General features: G+C 41.6%; 1 pseudogene across 1 annotated transcript in view; it reads right to left on the bottom strand.

The window, feature by feature from the left end:
- The window catches only part of LOC311114893 (NLR family CARD domain-containing protein 3-like), a 33403-nt pseudogene that overhangs the window by 7922 nt on the left and 3922 nt on the right, over nt 1–21559 (bottom strand). The window contains exon 5 of the transcript XR_014615237.1: nt 18438–18607. The product of XR_014615237.1 is annotated as an NLR family CARD domain-containing protein 3-like (transcript). The remainder of the gene's footprint in view (nt 1–18437; nt 18608–21559) is intronic.

Here is a 21559-nt window from a genome sequence, read left to right as displayed (position 1 = left end):
TATCAAGTGTTCTGTCTTGCAATTATACATATAATAAAATAACTACAAAATAATCAAAACGCTATTTAATACTATAATTGTATTTACTAAGATCATATTATTACTAAAATAGTTTCTAAAAGTGTTCTAGGCTACCCTACCCTAGAATTAGGGGTTACGGCTATAATAGGTTATAAGTAAGGTAAGAGTTTCTGTATAGCACTTTGTGACATCTGCTGGTGTAAAAAGGGGTTTATAAATACATTTGATTGATTGTTAGGTTTAGGGTTTATATGGCAAAAACATTATGGGTTTATGGCACTCTTGCTCCTCCTTTTGGCCATATGTGGGTAGTACATAATCATTCAACACATTTACATTTTAGTCATTTATTGACTCTTATCCAGAGCGACTTACAGTTAGTGAGTGCATACATGATTTATTTATTTTTTCATACTGGCCCCCAGTGGGAAGCGAACACACAACCCTGGCGTTGCAAACGCCATGCTCTACCAACTGAGCTACATCCCTGCCGACCCCATGGGTCTCCCGGTTGCGGCCGGCTACGACAGAGCCTGGATACGAACCAGGATCTCTAGACCACTGCACCACTCGGGAGACCTGACACTTCATGACACTTGCTAGGCTCATAATCTGAGATAGCAACTGCGTCAGAACTACAAATCAATGAGCTAGACCACCCGATTAGACAACAATCACCCCATTATACCCATTTGGTTTGCAACTCAGTGAACCTGCGCAGCATTCGCTCAATTTGATGCCTACAAACAAAGATTTCGATGCATATCAAATTACCCAGCAGCCATTTAGAAACAACAAGTCGTCCAAAAAATGGTTATTTCTTAGTTAAAAAATGTCTTCTGGCTGTTTAAATCGGCCACATCTTGAAAAAGACGATAGTGACATGCGTTTTGTTTAGATTGTACACTTTTTTCTTAAAACAAATATGGTTAACCATGATCAGAAAATGTTTAATGTTTGATGGCTATCCGCCAGCCATTGCATCTTCAACTCAGTCTCACCTAGCGGTTGGTGCTCACAACATGTACGCAGGTGAACAGTGTGCGTTCTCACCAAGTAGCCGTAATCAAACATGAGTTAACCTACAGGGTTAACGCTCACCAAGTAGCCATAACCTTGTTAACAATAAGTTACCTGAGGTTAACCTACAGGGTTAGCGCTCACCAAGTAGCCGTAACCTTGTTAATAATAAGTTACCTGAGGTAAACCTACAGGGTTAACGCAGGCAGGTCTCATTGATAACAATAGTGAAGCTGGCATTGTGACGCAGAACAATGGGCTGGGAATAGAACGTTCTGAAGGCGAGTCGGTGTCACGGAGCTCAATAGAACTAATAGGAGCTGGTAGGGTGAAAAATGCCCAAACATAAGGCCTGTTGTTTCGCGATTACTTCATAACCAGGGACAGAAGGTAATATTATGAAACTGGGCTCCATGGCGGATGCAATGAACTAATTTTATCAGAAATAAACGTTGTAAAAAATGTCACTTGAGGCGCCCCGAAAATAATATTCAAAAGTTCAGTCCTTGGACACAGAGGGGTTAAATGGTAAAGTTACGGTCCATCTAGTGAAGAGAGGAGAACCGGACAGAGGGATGGTAGGAAGCCAGCATCCATCAAGAGAGAGGGAGAAGCCCTCCACGGTATTTAACAGGTGGAAGAAACAACCAGGGAGCTCCATCGGTCCACAAGAAATGCAGGCAGCCGGTGATGATGTAGTGGTAGCTAGGATAACTAGGATGCTGCTGGTAGAGTAGCTAGCTTAGCTAGCTGTACCGACTAGCTTGGCTAACTAGTAGGTCATTCGTCTGTCCCTCGAGGATGATGACGAATCCGGTGAACCACACAATTAAACAAGAATAGCGAGTGAAAAGGATCTGGCTACACTCACACTGTCACTGACCAAAAAGCAAATTGAACAATAAACTTCGGTGTCTCAACACTGTAACGAACTCCGTCGTTGTTCCCCAACATCACCTCAGTCCACTCTGCGCGTAACTGGACAACATGCTTGGCGCCAAACAGTACGGGGATGCAGACAGTTCTGTATGTGGACGCGGACAGTTCCAGAACGCGGACGTGAGCAGAGCAACACAATAAACTAAACCCAGTCTTTACAGTGGCTTACTTTAGTAATATTAATGTGCTATTATTATTATTATCATTATTATTACGTAAAACAAAATTCTTAGTTTTTAAAAACAAAATTTTGAGATCTGGGTTAACAGAAGGTGTCTTGATAATAGGAAAATGCAGTGAGTTCCTGAATGGTTCCTGCGCCACATGTAATTGCTTTGGAGTAGTTAAAATAATGTTTAGATTTTTCTATATGATCAATCCATAAATAATATAGACCTACATGGAACAGTTTCTCTTCTCTTCTTAATAATTATGTATAGTAAGTATTGGTGATTCAATAGCCTAGTTAATCATTACATGTCTTTTAACACACTATCTATGTTTTGCTCAGTCTGGCAGTTACCCAGAACTATCAGAGGCTCTCTCTTGTGGCTGCTGCTGATGACAACTGCATGTATGTTATCATAATAATGATATCTGCATAACATTTTGTCTTCATTTTGGCAGATTAACTCATGCTTATTTCTGAATATTAACTCAGGTTTTCGCCCAGCGGCAAATGAGTTGGAGCTGTGGCAGGCGTTGGACCTGTGGCCGAAAAGTGTCTAGTTTGAATCCCGGGCCGGGCGCTGGAAAGAACGGACGGAATTGATCTGACCCCTGGAGGGCTGCTGGGTCCACGTCCTCAAAACAATCACCTTTCGTTGGGCCCTTGAGCAAGGCCCTTAACCCCACAACATGCTCTCCATCCAGGGGCGCTGCACTGCAGCTTGAACCTGTGCTGGTCTCAACTGTATGTGTGAGGACTGCTGTTTGGGGGGGTTATGAACGGAGCAGAAAATACATTTTTGTTGTTTGCTGGAACTAATGGACAAAGTTGTACTGTATTGTAATGTATTGTATTGTAAAGAAGTCAGCCAGAGTTGGGCCATCGTTCGAACAAAGATATGCCTCCCTGGCCACCAGTGTGTTTGAATATAACGAAGATAAATTCTACCCCCCATACAATACTTTCATACACAGTAATTACTTATTTATATATATAATAATAATAATTAATTATACACATTACATTTTGGATAGATAGTACTCAGACATCTATAGTGTTTACAGTAATGACTATTACCGATCATGATCTTTTTTAATCCCACCCCTCTGCTACTCTCAGCCCGCCCACCTATCTCCGTAGAACATCCTCTTTTGATTTCCACCTGCCATATTTTTTTCAGCTGCGCTGTGATTTCTTACATGCATTTTTAACCTTTCTAGTCGCATAGTATCCACAGACTGTAAGTTAAAGATCAATATTTTTCATAAGAGTATTATTCTGTTGTTGATTGACTGACTATGGCTTTCCAAACCCCCAGCACTGCTATTTCTAAGGATAATTTTTTATGAATATTGGGATTTTTCAACCATTCCTATTTTCCTATAAATTATATTCTTAGCTAAAAATATTCCTATTTAATAGTAGTAGCCATAATTCATAAATGGCACCATGCAGGGTTCTATATGGAACCATTTTGGTTCAGGGAAGAAGAACCTCTAGAGTTCTGATCAAAGAACCCTATAAAAGGTTTCTATATAGAACTTTTAGTGGTTCCATATATTAAGCAACCCTTGTTGTTTAAAACAGGAGTGAAGAGTGTGTTGATTTGACGGTAGTATTGTCAATATTCCGCTTGTAACAACGATCAGAATTAGTAAAAACAATAAGGTTCTGCATGACAACATATTAGACAATAACTAAGAGTAGGATAAATGATTGTGTCATGCATAACTTCTATAGATGTGTGTGTGTATGATGGTAAAGATGTGTGTGTGTGTGTGTGTGTGTGTGTGTGTGTGTGTGTGTGTGTGTGTGTGTGTGTGTGTGTGTGTGTGTGTGTGTGTGTGTGTGTGTGTGTGTGTGTGTGTGTGTGTGTGTGTGTGTGTGTGTGTGTGTGTGTGTGTGTGTGTGTGTGTCTTTGTGTGTGTGTGTGTGTGTGCTGGTGAGACATCCACATATCACAGTCAAATATACAGGATACAAACATTTCAATCTTAGAACAACAATATTTGACAGACACATGAAGGTACCCATAAGCAATGTTTTCTGATGTAAAATAACAAACGTGAAAAATTGTGGATATAACGTTTTAGAAATAAACTCTTTATAAATTCTTAAACAACATTGTCATCTCACCTCTTAGTTTTGGTGTCATGTCCCCCAGAGAGACTCATTTTAGAGGCAGGGACCCCCTCCTCTCTCTTCCCAGAGAGACTCATTTTCGTTCACTGACCCCTAAACAGAGATCCAGCATGTTGGTTGTGGTTAACACAGTGACAACTAATTATTGAAGGTCAATTGTTCTATTTTATTAATTATCTCTTAGAAATAAAACATTTACTAACAGATACGTCCAAACGGTCAGGAGATTTAATGCAATCACATCAACACGTAGTCATGACTGATTTTTTAACCTTTTCTCCATGTAGTGGAACTAATAATAATAATAATAATATAATATTAATAATATTAATAATACAATAATAATATTAATAATGAATAATAATAATAATGTCTCACTTTCTCTTGTAATAATTTCACTCATTCTAGTGTGTTGCTTTGTTCAACAGGTCTGCTATTATTATGATATTATTGAATTTAATTCATAATATCAATGTTAAGAAAAGTACGTTCAGGTTTCATACCAAATTACACAGGAAGCAGGAGCTCATTGTAATTTTGAAAACAACAAATGTTCTGATATTCTGAAAGATGACTTAGAACTATGATACATTAACATTTTTACAAATTGTAAAATAACCACGATATACGAATCCTATAATACGAGATATGAACAATATGTTTTTGAATTTGACTTGCCTACGCCCAGTTAGCGCCATTTTGTATGATTGAACTGTCACGTACCTGTCCCAGGTGAAATGGACTGTTAGATCTGAGTGTTTTACTGTCATTCTCTATACTATAATAACACCATATATTTAATTTCCCTACACACTTTACAATAATCCCTTTGATGATTCTTACCTTGTAGCCTTAATTCACAACCAGAACATGTCAAGTCACTGAGATATTTTCCGTTGTGCTGAGAGAGCACCTTCCTGATGACAAGTGGCTCTGTATCTATGTGCTAGGTACAGTTGATCTTTGGATGCAATAATATCTGGTCAAAGTCTAGTGGCAGAACACCATAGTATAGCATTAACAGAACAGTAGTTTAACCTTAGGCCAGTAAAGGCCATGGCATACTATAAAATGTAAAATCATTAGGATGGATCCAGTTTCAACATATCTCTAACTTAGAAGTATACAATAGGGTCCCAAAATATTAAATTAAATGATTTTATACTAATACAATATCTCAGAGAAAGAGATTGTTTAACAAGTAATACTTTTTTTCTCAAAAAGGTAGAGGTCAAAATTGACACCCCCGTTCAATACCTCCTTTGCGAGAACACATTGGGAGGGATATTAGACAATTCCTACATACAGAATCCTTCCAAATGAGCGACTACAGGAAGGTAAAGGTACAACTAAACACACAATAAAGAAACAAATCTCCCTAATTGACAGGAGGCTTGAATCTTAGTCATTTACCCACCGGCCTCTTACTACTAACAATCCCAATGTATACATTCTACCAACATCATACATAAATAATCCCTGGTAGGATCCTTACTACTATCCCAATGTATACATTCTACCAACATCATACATAAATAATCCCTGGTAGGATCCTTACTACTATCCCAATGTATACATTCTACCAACATCATACATAAATAATCCCTGGTAGGATCCTTACTACTATCCCAATGTATACATTCTACCAACATCATACATAAATAATCCCTGGTAGGATCCTTACTACTATCCCAATGTATACATTCTACCAACATCATACATAAATAATCCCTGGTAGGATCCTTACTACTATCCCAATGTATACATTCTACCAACATCATACATAAATAATCCCTGGTAGGATCCTTACTACTATCCCAATGTATACATTCTACCAACATCATACATACATAATCCCTGGTAGGATCCTTAATACTATCCCAATGTATACATTCTACCAACATCATACATAAATAATCCCTGGTAGGATCCTTACTACTATCCCAATGTATACATTCTACCAACATCATACATAAATAATCCCTGGTAGGATCCTTACTACTATCCCAATGTATACATTCTACCAACATCATACATACATAATCCCTGGTAGGATCCTTAATACTATCCCAATGTATACATTCTACCAACATCATACATAAATAATCCCTGGTAGGATCCTTGCTACTATCCCAATGTATACATTCTACCAACATCATACATAAATTATCCCTGGTAGGATCTTTACTACTATCCCAATGTATACATTCTACCAACATCATACATAAATAATCCCTGGTAGGATCCTTACTACTATCCCAATGTATACATTCTACCTACATCATACATCAATAATCCCTGGTAGGATCCTTACTTTGTAGCCTGAATAAAATAAAAAAGAATTTAAAAAAATGATTGCCTTGGCAACGTCTATCCCAATAAAAAACGAAATACATAACATGACCACAATAATGTCAGCTGTAGTTGTTGTAAAATGCCCATCATACACTGGTGGCAGGTAGCCTAGCGGATAAGGGTGTTGGACCAGTAACCGAAAGGTTGCTGGTTCGAAACCCTGAGCTGACTAGATAAAAAAACTGTAGATGTGCCCTTGAGTATCTTTGGATAAGAGCGTATGTTAAATGACGAAAATGTAAATACTATTATTTAAAATGGTCAAGGGCTTTATGAATGTATTTTAATGCCTATCATCTGCCATGTAAAGTGTTACCATGCAATTTCTGTGAAAAAAGCCTGAAATGGTGGAAGGTCAAAGATCATGAGTATTTGATGTCTGTGTCTCTCTCAGTCTCTGTCTGTCTCTAACCCCAGTTGTCAGTAATGAAAACAGTTAGCTACACCTCATGGTTAATGGTTTATCCTCATGGTGTGTAGAAAGCATACCTATATAAAAGTATATTTGTTCTTGTCCAGCCATTAAATATTTTTAGATGACAGATCAGGATATCCTATAAAATCTAAACTGGAGAGAGGACAGATCAGGATATCCTATAAACTCTAAACTGGAGAGAGGACAGAGCAGGATATCCTATAAACTCTAAACTTGAAAGAGGACAGAGCAGGATATCCTATAAACTCTAAACTTGAGAGAGGACAGAGCAGGATATCCTATAAACTCTAAACTTGAGAGAGGACAGAGCAGGATATCCTATAAACTCTAAACTGGAGAGAGGACAGAGCAGGATATCCTATAAACTCTAAACTTGAGAGAGGACAGAGCAGGATATCCAATAAACTCTAAACTTGAGAGAGGACAGAGCAGGATATCCTATGAACTCTAAACTGGAGAGAGGACAGAGCAGGATATCCTATAAACTTTAAACTGGAGAGAGGACAGAGCAGGATATCCTGTAAACTCTAGTAAGTATATGTTTAATCAAGGAAGTGTGTGTCTCCTAAATGGTGTGTGAGTCTTTTTATCACACTGTAATTCTGGAAGTTGGAACACACTCCTAAGATGAGTGTCTCTGAGGAGAGAGAGGAGGGGGGCACTGCCAACCCCCAGACCCAGAGAGCAGTCTCCAGTACCCAGCTGTCTGTCTATGACTGGTCCATGTACAATCCTCTCAATGTTATCAGTGGACCAATGCCCTTTGACCCAAAGGAAGATTACTGCCATACATTATAGATTATAAAAGGGGAATTCCTCAAAGATCTGTGGAGAATGTGAGAATGTAACAGACTGTAGTCTGGTTGGGAGGTTGGGAGTTCAACGTTATATCAATCATTTATTTATGAAGCCCTTTTACATCAGCAGTTCCATGTGGGGAGAAATAGAGGGACATGTCTGACATGATGAATGATGCAGGGTGATTTCTAATACTACTGATCAACATTACTGTATGAAATACTATGGGGTTTAATAATGATCCAGGGTGATTTCTGATACTACTGATCATCATTACTGTATGAAATACTATGGGGTTTAATAATGATCCAGGGTGATTTCTCATACTACTGATCATCATTACTGTATGAAATACTATGGGGTTTAATAATGATCCAGGGTGATTTCTCATACTACTGATCATCATTACTGTATGAAATACTATGGGGTTTAATAATGATCCAGGGTGATTTCTCATACTACTGATCATCATTACTGTATGAAATACTATGGGGTTTAATAATGATCCAGGGTGATTTCTAATACTACTGATCATCATTACTGTATGAAATACTATGGGGTTTAATAATGATCCAGGGTGATTTCTGATACTACTGATCATCATTACTGTATGAAATACTATGGGGTTTAATAATGATCCAGGGTGATTTCTCATACTACTGATCATCATTACTGTATGAAATACTATGGGGTTTAATAATGATCCAGGGTGATTTCTCATACTACTGATCATCATTACTGTATGAAATACTATGGGGTTTAATAATGATCCAGGGTGATTTCTGATACTACTGATCATCATTACTGTATGAAATACTATGGGATTTAATAATGATCCAGGGTGATTTCTCATACTACTGATCATCATTACTGTATGAAATACTATGGGGTTTAATAATGATCCAGGGTGATTTCTAATACTACTGATCATCATTACTGTATGAAATACTATGGGGTTTAATAATGATCCAGGGTGATTTCTCATACTACTGATCATCATTACTGTATGAAATATTATTTTTTTCTTTAAAAAACTGCATTGTTGGTTAAGGGCTTGTAAGTAAGGATTTCACTGTAATGTCTACACCTGTTGTATTCGGCGCATGTGGCAAATACAATTTGATTTGATTTGAAAATATTATGGGGGGAAAATACCCAGCTGTCAGAGACTCCAACCAGACCCAGAGAGTAGGGTCTCCAGTATCCAGCTGTCAGAGACTCCAACCAGACCCAGAGAGTAGAGTCTCCAGTACCCAGCTGTCAGAGACTCCAACCAGACCCAGAGAGTAGAGTCTCCAGTACCCAGCTGTCAGAGACTCCAACCAGACCCAGAGAGTAGAGTCTCCAGTACCCAGCTGTCAGAGACTCCAACCAGACCCAGAGTAGAGTCTCCAGTACCCAGCTGTCAGAGACTCCAACCAGACCCAGAAAGTAGTCTCTAGTACCCAGCTGTCTCTATGAAGAGTAACTGGTCCATGGACAATCTCCACATCTTATCAGCAGAACGACGCCATTTGATCAAAGGTAATATTACTTATTGTTCAGAGGGTTTTGAGTTCACTTCCTGAACCAACCTGAAACAGGAAACTTTTATCCTCATTGAAATGGGCATTGTGTTTTTCCCCTTTTGTGTAAAATGCTAAATCCCTACTATAACTATGGCAGCGAGGACCAGATATACTGAATTACTGTGTTGTTGTGTCTCTATAGCTGAACAACTCTTTCCATAATGGAGGACCAGATATACTGAATTACTGTGTTGATGTGTCTCTACAGCTGAACAACTCTTTCCATAATGGAGGACCAGATATACTGAATTACTGTGTTGATGTGTCTCTACAGCTGAACAACTCTTTCCATAATGGAGGACCAGATATACTGAATTACTGTGTTGATGTGTCTCTACAGCTGAACAACTCTTTCCATAATGGAGGACCAGATATACTGAATTACTGTGTTGATGTGTCTATACAGCTGAACAACTCTTTCCATAATGGAGGACCAGATATACTGAATTACTGTGTTGTTGTGTCTCTACAGCTGAACAACTCTTTCCATGATGGCCTTGTCATTGAAACATCCCAGAAGATCAAGGTGAGAATAAAGCCGTTAGATCATAATGTTGACAATACAATATCCATGACAATAGCCTGGAAACCCAACAAATATACCCCACTAAATATAATTCTAATAAACCTTGTATTGTCCATCCAGATGCCATGTGGAGTGGCTTAGTGTCCTGTTCTCTCCTCCCCCCAACAACGAGCCATATGGAGTGGCTTAGTGTCCTGTTCTCTCCTCCCCCCAACAACGAGTCATATGGAGTGGCTTAGTGTCCTGTTCTCTCCTCCCCCCAACAACGAGTCATATGGAGTGGCTTAGTGTCCTGTTTTCTCCTCCCCCCAACAACGAGCCATATGGAGTGGCTTAGTGTCCTGTTCTCTCCTCCCCCCAACAACGAGCCATATGGAGTGGCTTAGTGTCCTGTTCTCTCCTCCCCCCCAACAACGAGCCATATGGAGTGGCTTAGTGTCCTGTTCTCTCCTCCCCCCAACAACGAGCCATATGGAGTGGCTTAGTGTCCTGTTCTCTCCTCCCCCAACAACGAGCCATATGGAGTGGCTTAGTGTCCTGTTCTCTCCTCCCCCAACAACGAGTCATATGGAGTGGCTTAGTGTCCTGTTCTCTCCTCCCCCCAACAACGAGCCATAGCTGGAGTGGCTTAGTGTCCTGTTCTCTCCTCCCCCCCAACAACGAGCCATATGGAGTGGCTTAGTGTCCTGTTCTCTCCTCCCCCAACAACGAGCCATATGGAGTGGCTTAGTGTCCTGTTCTCTCCTCCCCCAACAACGAGCCATATGGAGTGGCTTAGTGTCCTGTTCTCTCCTCCCACCAACAACGAGCCATATGGAGTGGCTTAGTGTCCTGTTCTCTCCTCCCCCCAACAACGAGCCATATGGAGTGGCTTAGTGTCCTGTTCTCTCCTCCCCCCAACAACGAGCCATATGGAGTGGCCTAGTGTCCTGTTCTCTCCTCCCCCCAACAACGAGCCATATGGAGTGACTTAGTGTCCTGTTCTCTCCTCCCAACAACGAGCCATATGGAGTGGCTTAGTGTCCTGTTCTCTCCTCCCCCCAACAACGAGCCATATGGAGTGGCTTAGTGTCCTGTTCTCTCCTCCCCCAACAACGAGCCATATGGAGTGGCTTAGTGTCCTGTTCTCTCCTCCCCCAACAACGAGCCATATGGAGTGGCTTAGTGTCCTGTTCTCTCCTCCCCCAACAACGAGCCGTATGGAGTGGCTTAGTGTCCTGTTCTCTCCCCCCCCCAACAACGAGCCATATGGAGTGGCTTAGTGTCCTGTTCTCTCCCCCCAACAACGAGCCATATGGAGTGGCTTAGTGTCCTGTTCTCTCCTCCCCCCAACAACGAGCCATATGGAGTGGCCTAGTGTCCTGTTCTCTCCTCCCCCCAACAACGAGTCATATGGAGTGGCTTAGTGTCCTGTTCTCTCCTCCCCCCAACAACGAGCCATATGGAGTGGCTTAGTGTCCTGTTCTCTCCTCCCCCCAACAATGAGCCGTATGGAGTGGCTTGGTGTCCTGTTCTCTCCTCCCCCAACAACGAGCCATATGGAGTGGCTTAGTGTCCTGTTCTCTCCTCCCCCAACAACGAGTCATATGGAGTGGCTTAGTGTCCTGTTCTCTCATCCCCCAACAACGAGTCATATGGAGTGGCTTAGTGTCCTGTTCTCTCATCCCCCAACAACGAGCCATATGGAGTGGCTTAGTGTCCTGTTCTCTCCTCCCCCCAACAACGAGCCATATGGAGTGGCTTAGTGTCCTGTTCTCTCCTCCCCCCAACAACGAGCCATATGGAGTGGCTTAGTGTCCTGTTCTCTCCTCCCCCCAACAACGAGTCATATGGAGTGGCTTAGTGTCCTGTTCTCTCCTCCCCCCAACAACGAGCCATATGGAGTGGCTTAGTGTCCTGTTCTCTCCTCCCCCCAACAACGAGCCATATGGAGTGGCTTAGTGTCCTGTTCTCTCCTCCCCCCAACAACGAGCCATATGGAGTGGCTTAGTGTCCTGTTCTCTCCTCCCAACAACGAGTCATATGGAGTGGCTTAGTGTCCTGTTCTCTCCTCCCCCAACAACGAGCCATATGGAGTGGCTTAGTGTCCTGTTCTCTCCCCCCAACAACGAGCCATATGGAGTGGCTTAGTGTCCTGTTCTCTCCTCCCCCCAACAACGAGCCATATGGAGTGGCTTAGTGTCCTGTTCTCTCCTCCCCCCAACAACGAGCCATATGGAGTGGCTTAGTGTCCGGTTCTCTCCTCCCCCCAACAACGAGCCATATGGAGTGGCTTAGTGTCCTGTTCTCTCCTCCCCCCAACAACGAGCCATATGGAGTGGCTTAGTGTCCTGTTCTCTCCCCCCAACAACGAGCCATATGGAGTGGCTTAGTGTCCTGTTCTCTCCTCCCCCCAACAACGAGCCATATGGAGTGGCTTAGTGTCCTGTTCTCTCCGCCCCCAACAACGAGCCATATGGAGTGGCTTAGTGTCCTGTTCTCTCCTCCCCCCAACAACGAGCCATATGGAGTGGCTTAGTGTCCTGTTCTCTCCTCCCCCAACAACGAGCCATATGGAGTGGCTTAGTGTCCTGTTCTCTCCTCCCCCCAACAACGAGCCATATGGAGTGGCTTAGTGTCCTGTTCTCTCTCTCCCCCCAACAACGAGCCATATGGAGTGGCTTAGTGTCCTGTTCTCTCCTCCCCCCAACAACGAGCCATATGGAGTGGCTTAGTGTCCTGTTCTCTCCTCCCCCCAACAACGAGCCATATGGAGTGGCTTAGTGTCCTGTTCTCTCCCCCCAACAACGAGCCATATGGAGTGGCTTAGTGTCCTGTTCTCTCCTCCCCCCTACAACGAGCCATATGGAGTGGCTTAGTGTCCTGTTCTCTCCTCCCCCCAACAACGAGCCATATCGAGTGGCTTAGTATCCTGTTCTCTCCGCCCCCCTACAACGAGCCATATGGAGTGGCTTAGTGTCCTGTTCTCTCCCCCCAACAACGAGCCATATGGAGTGGCTTAGTGTCCTGTTCTCTCCCCCCAACAACGTGATGTTCAACTATAATAAACGTTTCCTAAACTACTGCCAGTAATGTGGAGGCCAGGGTGGGACCCACTGACTCCTTCCTCAACAGATCAGTAATGTAGAGGCCAGGGTGGGACCCACTGACTCCTTCCTCAACAGATCAGTAATGTTGAGGCCAGGGTGGGACCCACTGACTCCTTCCTCAACAGATCAGTAATGTAGAGGCCAGGGTGGGACCCACTGACTCCTTCCTCAACAGATCAGTAATGTAGAGGCCAGGGTGGGACCCACTGACTCCTTCCTCAACAGATCTGTAATGTTGAGACCAGGGTGGGACCCCACAGACCGTATCCTGAACAAATCAGCCAAGACAAGAAGTGGTAGCTGAGCAGCTGAATGTCTGTCAAAGGCTAATCTCGGTTAATCCAGAACTAAAATATTGCGTAATTTGGTCATTTCTGTTTCCGTACTGTAGTCTGTCCACGAGAGATTAGCCAAAGGTAGACTACCCAACACACGTTCAGAGTTCAAAGATCAACTGCACCTAGAACATAGATACAGACCGCTCGTCATCAGGAAGTTGCTCTCTGAGCAGAATGGGAGATCAACTGTACCTAGAACATAGATACAGACCGCTCGTCATCAGGAAGTTGCTCTCTGAGCAGAACGGGAAACATCTCAATGATTTGAGATGTTCTGGTAGTGAATTCAGGCTACAAGGTGAGATTATTGTGAAGTGTGTAGAGAAATGATATGTATGGTGTAATTATAGTATAGTGAATCCTGGGACAGGCGCTAACTGGGATTGGGTAAGTCAAATTCAAAAACATATAGCATATGAATATATCATAGTTCTACATTTCACATTTCGTATGAAATATGTAATTGTATCATATTTGTTCCACTATATTGCAACGATCCTCAATATATGAGCCACGTTACAATTCCCACCAAGTGGGTTAACCCTCTTAGTGCCAATGGCATGATGTGTCGGGTGTTTGCCTTTCACGCCAGCGACCCGGGTTTGCTTCCCTGCCTCGCCGTTTGCTACATTGGTGTCAGAAGTGGGATGGTGGCCATCAGAAAGCCTGGACGTGTGAGGGGGTTAAGTAGTGCCTTTGATGTAGAAAATTGTATGTGTCGGCAGAAAAACAAAAAGTACTTTCAGAGTTTTTGTAGAATTAAGATAGACTTTATTACACAGATAATATAGCCGAGGTGGTCTGCAGACATCTAACTTTCCACCTCTCAGCTCTCAGTTTGTATACAGTTTCATCCTTACTCATTTTACATACATTTTAGCTTAATCCCTCCCTGTTTGGTTCCTCCACCATTGTCTCCAGTTTTCACCTCTTGACCGCTCCGCCAACTTCCTTATTTTATAATAATGGCGGTATCTGACTTCTCTCCCTTCTAATTCAGTGTCTGGAAACATTAGTGGCGGGACCAAGGCCTGTCATGTAAAAATAACAGCCCTGTAATGTAGAAATAACAGCCCTGTCCTGTAGAAATAACAGCCCTGTCCTGTAAAAATAACAGCCCTGTCATGTAAAAATAACAGCCCTGTAATGTAGAAATAACAGCCCTGTCCTGTAGAAATAACAGCCCTGTCCTGTAAAAATAACAGCCCTGTCCTGTAGAAATAACAGCCCTGTCATGTAGCAATAACAGCCCTGTCATGTAAAAATAACAGCCCTGTCCTGTAGAAATAACAGCCTTGTCCTGTAAAAATAACAGCCCTGTCATGTAAAAATAACAGCCCTGTCCTGTAGAAATAACAGCCCTGTCCTGTAAAAATAACAGCACTGTCCTGTAAAAATAGCAGAGCCATTTCCTGGCTCCATTCTGACCCCCTAATTGATTCCCATACCTATCAATCGGTACATAAACATGGCTTAAACATGGCAGGTCCATAATCAATTTCTCAATCATATACAGTTCCCACACATAGCAGGCAGTTCTCACACATAGCAGGCATTCTTCCAAGCCTCTTCCTTCTGTACCACTCAGTCCCAACACCTGTCATGCTGTGATTAACCATGTTTAACTTATAGTCTGAACTATGTTTAACCCCTGGCTCCGTTCCAGGAATATGCCTAAGGAGGGAGGCAGAGGGCAACAGTCTGGTTTCAGTCACTGATAAGGCAGGACAGCCATGGATTAGGGAGGAGGGAGGAATTCGACCCGAAGTCAGATCAGATGAAGAGAGAAGAAACTTCCACGCCCATGAAGGTTCTAGCATCAGGCAGGGCCATGACTACACCAGCGAGAGGAACCAATGAAGTTCCTGCCTAGCAACAGAGATGTAACTATGTTTAACCCTGGCTCCGTGCTTGTCATGTTGTGATTAACTGTTTAACTTATAGTCTAATGAGTCTAAAAGGATTGAACTATAGTCTACTGAAAAATCCCCAATACCTTCCTGTTTTGGAGGGGGCTGTGTAGTGAGCCACGTTACAATTCCCACCATGTGGGTTAACCCTATTGCCATGTGTAGGGTGTTTGCCTTTCTCGCCAGCGACCCGGGTTCACTTCCCTGCCCAGCTGTTTGCTACAATATTAATATCATAGACTACTTGTTGAACAAAGAGACTCAATAGAATGAGATAAAGGATTTTAGGATAATATAAATAAGTATCAATTTAGAGTTGTCTTTTAGGTTCAGCCTTGTAGCTGCTTTTATCAATTGGCTGAAATGTAACAAATGACATGGCCTCCGAGTTGGGAGATAACCAGGCCCAGTTTAAATCACCATGACAACCATTTCATTATTTCCCCAGTGCAGCAAGGGAATCTAGAGACCCAACCTTTGTACCAAATCACATAGGTTTACAGCAGCTCACAGTTGCAACTCCATTGCTAAGAAGTCAAACTGCTTTGGTTTAGATAAAGACATAGGTCATAATATCTGTAGCAATCAGGGTTGGGCTCAATTCAGAATGTTGGAATTGACTCCCATTCAACTCATGAGGAAGATTAATCGTCACTGAGCAAATTTCAGGTCTGCTGAGCGCAAACATGAATGTTGTGAAAATTCTGTACAACTTTCGGCACCCGTTTACTGTGAACACTGAGGCTGTACCAGCTGGAAGTTACAGTTTTAACAGTGGCCAAGTATATTCATTTCTCTAGAAGCATGCTGAAAGTCTGTTGTTAATTTGTTTACAGAGAAATAGCATTGTATTCGGTCAAACACAACAGTTTGCTAAGAGCTGGCAGCAAGCTGCTAGGTCTGCTGTTAGAACCAGTAAAGGTCGCTTTACCACTCTTGGATAGCGGAATGACTTTGGCGTCCCTCCAGGCCTGAGGACAAAGACTTTCCTCTAGGCTCAGATTAACGATATGACAGATAGGAGTGGCTATAGAGTCAGCTACCATCCTCAGTAGCTTCCCATCTAAGTTGTCAATGCCAGGAGGTTTTTCATTATTGATCGATAACAAAAACAATTCTACCTCTCCCACACTAACTTTGCAAAATGTAAACTTGCAATGCTTTTCTTTCCTTCGTTGTTTTCTTATGCATGAGGACTATGGCTCAGAGTACAGGCCTGAGTCGTGCCTGGCAATGCTACAGAATCCTTCTCTGATGCGCTCTGCCTACGAAATCTATTGCATAGTTAGTTTTGTATACTAAGTCTTGCATAGTTTGTTTTATTTCAGTATGTTGGACTGAAAGTGGCTAATATTGTGTTGAGTCCATCAGAATTCCCACAGTAGAGGCAAATGTTAATAGTGTTAACTAATCGGGAAAACTATCAAGTTGGAGAGAACATTGCTAATTGGCCACATCCCCCAGGAATTTGAATTTGAGTAACAGAAAGTCGAATTTAATTCAGTGCAATCAAAGATTATGGATACACTGACAAGATCCGTCTCTCTGCCCTCACAATGGGTGTTGTTGTCCACAAAGCTCCCACCTATCCTTTCTTTGGATTGGTTCCAACCGCCGTGTCTTTGTGAGATGCAGAGAAGGTGAACAGATGATCTCCGCATGTGTGGTTCCCACCGTGAAGCATGGAGGAGGAGGTGTGATGGTGTGGGGGTGCTTTGCTAGTGACACTGTCAGTGATTTATTTAGAATTCAAGGCACACTTAACCAGCATGGCTACCACAGCATTCTGCAGCGATACGCCATCCCATCTGGTTTGGGCTTAGTGGGACTATCATTTGTTTTTCAACAGGACAATGACCCAACACACCTCCAGCCTGTGTAAGGGCTATTTGACCAAGAAGGAGAGTGATTGAGTGCTGCATCAGATGACCTGGCCTCCACAATCACCCGACCTCAACCCATTTGAGATGGTTTGGGATGAGTTGGACCGCAGAGTGAAGGAAAAGCAGCCAACTAGTGCTCAGCATATGTGGGAACTCCTTCAAGACTGTTGGAAAAGCATTCCAGGTGAAGCTGGTTGAGAGAATGCCAAGAGTGTGTAAAGCTGTCATCAAGGCAAAGGGTGGCTAAAATATGAAATATATTTTGATTTGTTGAACACGTTTTTGGTTACTACATGATTCCATGTGTTATTTCATAGTTTTGATGTCTTCACCATTATTCTACAATGTACAATGTAGAATAATAGTAAAAATAAAGAAAAACCCTTGAATGAGTAGGTGTGGCCAAACTTTTGACTTGTACTGTCTATAACAACTTGTTTGATGTTTTATTTACAAGATGCATGTTTATATAGACTTATCCTAAAATGGAATTGAAGAGGCATTTAAATTTAATTGAATTTCACTGTATTAAATTATATTTCCTTTAATTGAAATTAAATTCAAATTCAAGAATTGAATTGGAATTGAGCCCAACCCTGATTTCAACATCTGGAAAAGACATATTTTCAACGTATTTTAGCACCAGGCATGCCTGTGAGGAGCTGGCACTGAACTAGACAGACACTGAGCTTAAGAGATTTAGAGACACATGAGGTGCTGAAGGTAGGGGTGCTGAAGGTGCTGCCTGATAAACCCCACATTTTTGGGGGGGGATACATTTTCATGAACTAGGCCTTTATTACTACACTAGTCCCGTGTAACTCAGTTGGTAGAGTATGGCGCTTGCAACGCCAGGGTTGTGGGTTCGATTCCCACAGGGGACCCGTATGAAAACAAATACAAAATGTATGCACTAACTGTAAATCGCTCTGGATAAGAGCGTCTGTTAAATGACTAAAATGTAAATGTAATATGGCGATGCTCTCTGCTGGTGCCAATAAGATAGGCTATACTAATCAATTCAGTTATGTATGAAAATATCCTCAAATAAAAGGTGACATTATATACTGTCACCTAATATGAAACATTCTATCTCAAATCCAAAATGCTGGAGCATAGCACCAAATGTAAAACTGTAAGCTTCACTGTCCAAACACATATGGTGTGGACTATGTGTGCCTGGTAAACACATGTGGATCTGGTGAACAGTTATCACTTGTTGACCAACTACAGGAATACTGACCTCAGAGCCTCCAGTTTACAGTGGGGATTCCCCAGTCCAGCAGAGAGCAGCTTCACTCCTGAATCCTTCAGGTCATTGTTACTCAGATCCAGCTCTCTCAGGTGTGAGGGGTTTGACTTCAGAGCTGAGACCAGAGAAGCACAGCCTTCCTCTGTGACTAGACAGCCTGACAGCCTGCAAAGAGTCAAATCATATTAAAACCACACTGCTATTCTTTGGTGGTGAAAATAGTGGCAATATATTTTTTCAACATATTCAGATATATCAGTGTCCTGAAACCTGCCATATCTATTAATTAACATTTAACATTTTAACATTTATTTGTTTCATTATTAGAAATGATCATATATTGATTGTAGAGAGAAAAATGTATAGTACAAATATTTGAGTAGACTGACCAGAGCAGTTTAAAAAGCAGTATCAGTCAAAAGACAGACAGTGAGGTATCAGATTTAGATTGTATTGAGTATACAGTCCACACCATATCTAGTTTGACAGTGAAGCTAACATTTTAAATGTGGCTCTATACTCCAGCATTTTGGATTTGAGATCAAATGTTTTATATGAGGTGACAGTATATAATGTCACCTTTTATTTGAGGGTATTTTCATACATATCTGTTTCACCGTTTAGAAATGAAAGCACTTTATGTATTTAGTCCCCCACTTTTGAAGAAGTCATAAGTATTTTGATAAATTCACTCATAGTGTTTTAAAGTAGTCAAAAGTTTAGTATTTGGTCCGATATTCCTTGAACACAATGACTACATCAAGCTTGTGACTCAAACTCGTTGGTTGCATTTGCAGTTTGTTTTGGTTGTGTTTTGGGTTATGTTTTGCCCGATAGTAACTGAATGGTGGATGATGACTGGAGTAATTTTCTGTCTAAGTGAGTAAATAACATGTTTCTAAACACTACTAAATAAATCCTGATGATGACATGAAGAAAAATCATGAATGAATCATGAATAATAATGAATGAGAAAGTTACAGAGGCTACAACTAAACATGCTAACCTCTCACCATTACCAATAACAGAGGGGGTATGATCCTTGTTCCTCTGTAACTTTCTCATTCATCATCATTCACGATTCATTCATGATTATTCATAATCACGGTAGCGTCCACATGAATGTAGAAGTGTTCAGAAACATCTTCTATTCTTACTGACAATACAAGTGAAGTGACTCCAAAATGAAAGGACATTATTCACCATTCAGTTTCTATTGGGAAAAACATCATCCAAAACACAACCAAGACAAACTGCAAATGCATTCAACACGTTTGTAGAATCACAAGCTTGATGTAATCACTGCAGGCAAAGAATATGGGCCCAAACACTAAACTTAAGACTACTTTAAGTAGTCCAAATTATTAAGACTTTTTCAAATGGGAGAAATAGATACATAAAGTGCTTTCATTTCTAAACAGTAACACAGATATGTATGAAAAACCTCAAATAAAAGGTAACATTATATACTGTCACCTCATATGAAACATTTGATCTCAAATCCAAAATGCTGGAGCATAGCACCAAATTTAAAACTGTAAACTTCACTGTCCAAACACATATGATGTGGACTATGTGTGCCTGGTAAACACATGTGGATCTGGTGAACAGTTATCACTTGTTGACCAGCTACAGGAAAACTGACCTCAGAGTCTCCAGTTTACAGTGGGGATTCCCCAGTCCAGCAGAGAGCAGCTTCACTCCTGAATCCTTCAGGTCATTGTTACTCAGATCCAGCTCTCTCAGGTGTGAGGGGTTTGACTTCAGAGCTGAGACCAGAGAAGCACAGCCTTCCTCTGTGACTAGACAGCCTGACAGCCTGCAAAGAGTCAAATCATATTAAAACCACACTGCTATTCTTTGGTGGTGAAAATAGTGGCAGTATATTTTTTCAACATTTTCATTTATACCAGTGTCCTGAAACCTGCCATATATATCATTATTAGAAAAAAATAATGATATTGTGTGTAGAGAGAAAAATGTACAGTACGAATATTTGAGTAGACTGACCAGAGCAGTTTAAAAAGCAGTATCAGTCAAATGACAGACAGTGAGGTATCAGATTTAGATTGTATTGAGTATACAATCCACACCATATCTATTTTGACAGTGAAGTTAACATTTTAAATTTGGCTCTATACTCCAACATTTGGGATTTGAGATCAAATGTTTCATATGAGGTGACAGTACATAATGTCACCTTTTATTTGAGGGAATTTTCATACATACAGTGGGGAAAAAAAGTATTTAGTCAGCCACCAATTGTGCAAGTTCTCCCACTTAAAAAGATGAGAGAGGCCTGTAATTCTCATCATAGATACACGTCAACTATGACAGACAAAATGAGGAAAAAAAATCCAGAAAATCACATTGTAGGATTTTTAATGAATTTATTTGCAAATTATGGTGGAAAATAAGTATTTGGTCAATAACAAAAGTTTCTCAATACTTTGTTATATACCCTTTGTTGGCAATGACACAGGTCAAAAGTCTTCACAAGGTTTTCACACACTGTTGCTGGTATTTTGGCCCATTCCTCCATGCAGATCTCCTCTAGAGCAGTGATGTTTTGGGGCTGTCGCTGGGCAACACGGACTTTCAACTCCCTCCAAAGATTTTCTATGGGGTTGAGATCTGGAGACTGGCTAGGCCACTCCAGGACCTTGAAATGCTTCTTACGAAGCCACTCCTTCGTTGCCCGGGCGGTGTGTTTGGGATCATTGTCATGCTGAAAGACCCAGCCACGTTTCATCTTCAATGCCCTTGCTGATGGAAGGAGGTTTTCACTCAAAATCTCACGATACATGGCCCCATTCATTCTTTCCTTTACACGGATCAGTGGTCCTGGTCCCTTTGCAGAAAAACAGCCCCAAAGCATGATGTTTCCACCCCCATGCTTCACAATAGGTATGGTGTTCTTTGGATGCAACTCAGCATTCTTTGTCCTCCAAACACGACAAGTTGAGTTTTTACCAAAAGGTTCTATTTTGGTTTCATCTGACCATATGACATTCTCCCAATCCTCTTCTGGATCATCCAAATGCACTCTAGCAAACTTCAGACGGGCCTGGACATGTACTGGCTTAAGCAGGGGGACACGTCTGGCACTGCAG

The sequence above is a fragment of the Coregonus lavaretus genome, assembly GCF_964263955.1.
Source record: "Coregonus lavaretus genome assembly, contig: HAP1_SCAFFOLD_1324, whole genome shotgun sequence".
NCBI classification, from domain to species: Eukaryota; Metazoa; Chordata; class Actinopteri; order Salmoniformes; family Salmonidae; genus Coregonus; species Coregonus lavaretus.
Note: the sequence above shows the minus strand (reverse complement) of the source record. Positions and strands in the feature narration are given on the sequence as shown.